The sequence below is a fragment of the Montipora capricornis genome, chromosome 9, assembly GCF_036669925.1.
Source record: "Montipora capricornis isolate CH-2021 chromosome 9, ASM3666992v2, whole genome shotgun sequence".
Lineage (NCBI taxonomy): Eukaryota > Metazoa > Cnidaria > Anthozoa > Scleractinia > Acroporidae > Montipora > Montipora capricornis.
Window position 1 is genome coordinate 38693516 of NC_090891.1, and position 2500 is coordinate 38696015.

At 38.2% G+C, this 2500-nt stretch overlaps 1 protein-coding gene across 1 annotated transcript in view; it reads right to left on the reverse strand.

Moving 5' to 3' along the window:
- The window catches only part of LOC138017569 (fibrinogen-like protein A), a 6693-nt gene that overhangs the window by 2771 nt on the left and 1422 nt on the right, over positions 1-2500 (reverse strand). The window lies entirely within an intron of this gene.

The window sequence follows — 2500 nt, forward strand, 5'->3', positions numbered from 1 at the left end:
TAAAATAGCTGAGAATTGAGTCTAGTTGTATGTGTACAAAATGCGAAAAAAAAATCGAAGATTGTGGCTATTTAGCTTGGTTTGATTCGAATTTGATTTTCCAGTGATCCAAGCGTGGACCTCTCACGTTTGCCGAAGTTGACCTTTACAGACGTAGAGAAATATGCCGCACACGAGGCAGTAGACAACTTTCCTTTGACAAGAAGACACTTTCTCAATATTTTATGAGAAGATTTATCCAGTGAAAGAACAGGGGGCACTTTAGGAGTAATTTCGGTAAATATCTGTTTCGGAAGAAGGTGGGTTAGCATTTTCGAAAATTCGAACTCAGACTTTTTCGAGGCGCACTAAGATTTTGGACACTTTTCTCAAACAGACTTCCTATTTTCCTTTTCGGAAAAGTAGTGAAGAGTGTGAAGAGTGCGTAGAAATTTCGAAACCACATTGAAGAACGCTAGTGAGTTGAGCAGAGTCAACTGTGACATTGGAATAAAATTTGAAGATTTATCATAACTTCTTCTATCATTTTGGCCAGAGTTTGTTTGAGAATCGTATCTTAAGCGCAACCGTCCCTTAAAATTTTCGGGGAAAAAGAACGACGTGCAAAAAGTAATGTTATTTTTTTTTTTTAATAAGTCCGTCACGGATGCTAGAACTTTTCGGAAGAAGTAATGACTACTTTGACAGACCTGACCGAAATTCCCCTAGAACATCCGACCAGATAATATTTTTGAAGGACAGCTTCAGAGTCACTAAAACGAGCTTTTAAAAGCATTGTGGAAACCATTTTATCTAATTCCGACAAGTTTTAAGACAACCGGCCGTTGGTGCCACGAAGAGAAAACCTCGTACGGAATGATGGAATATCATTGTCGAGCGGCGCGTTATTCTCATCTTTGATTGATGGGTACCGTGCTTCAGAATAAGCATGTTTATCAGAGATCATTAACAAAAAATTTAGACAGAAGAAAGCCTTTATTTTAGCACGATGATGGAAAAAAGCGAGCTCAGATTTGCTGTTGACTAAAATTAAAAAAAAAAACATATTGATTCAGGTTTTATATGCAGCCATAGAGCTATGGACCAATTTATAAAACAAAAACGAGGCCGCGGCCCAAGTAGAATGACTTTTTTCTTTGACAAGGAGGAGCCTGACATGTTTGCCATTGAAGCTTGCCTTCATTTGCTATTTTTGGAGAGCTTTGCTGGCCTCGGGAAATAGTCGAACAGTTGACAAAATAATTAACATTTTTAACCAGAGTGAAGCCGTGTGAAGAAATGTTCAGGTCAGATATTTATCTTCGTTGTCGATCTTCTTTTGTGAAGCATATGTGTATAGTAAGCTTGGATGTGTTGTTTGTGTATTTCACCGAGCCCTAGTCCATGGACTTCTCGATAGACCAGGTGTATGGATTACTAAATTTGGACTTATAATGGACTGCCTAAGTGGTCGAGAAGAAAGATCGCTCATACGATACTAAACACAAAAAGCACACACATCTAACGTCAAGCACAAATTTGCATACGCTAAAGAGCTGAAAGAAGCATTTTTGGTTTTAGCTAAAGTTTTGCCAGTTATCTGCAGATACCAAGCAACTTCTTAAAGAGAGGGACGAGAGAGATGGAGAGGCGTTGGAAGAAGAGAATTTTTTAAGCTTTTGTGACAAGTAGCAGTTTCATTGAAACACAAATTTGAATGCTAAAGTTCTTGTGTTGACTCCGGACGACAAAACACGCCAAAAAACAAATACAAACTAAAGCCGGTATTATCAAAAGACAATGAATCGAAAACAAATTGAAAAGATTTCTCAACCATTTCCAACCAACGTTCGCAAGAGACAATATATGACAAGCCATCATATAGGACGTTTTCAACCAATCTCTAGAGACACCAATAACAATAGAGAAACGTACGACTTCTGTAGAACAAAAGACTGTTGGCGGCGATTCGAAGTCACGTGAAAACCATATTTGTAGGACTTGTTTCTTTTGTGATATAGGCGTCGCGTGGTACGTGCTACAGAAAATCAGAAGGCACTGAATTGTGTGGTATTGAAATACAGCATTCCAGTCTCTGAAGAATAACAAAAAAAAGAGAAGCGAGAAACATTGGCTTCTGGGCTGACATGTTGATAATTTTCAAGTTCCCTCACAACTTCTTTTCACCCTGTGTGCCCATGCCCTCTAAGTCAAGCCCTGTTTCGCGGGGTTAGTGTTGGGATGGGAGACCAAAACAATAAACCCCTCATAAAAAAAAAACATCTGACCGAAAATACTATTAACGCTAACAAATGCGAACTCAGCAAGGTACAGATTCTGTTAGCTTGCTTTATGCAAAACAAATATGATGATGAAAAAGCAAAAAACTATTGATACACAGTTTTCAGAAAGAGCAGAAGGAAGTTTCCCGGACGGTCGATCGAGAATAAAATATTTACGACATGAAAACAACATTAATTTTGAACCGTGAATATAGAATATAAAAAGTTACGATCAGCGA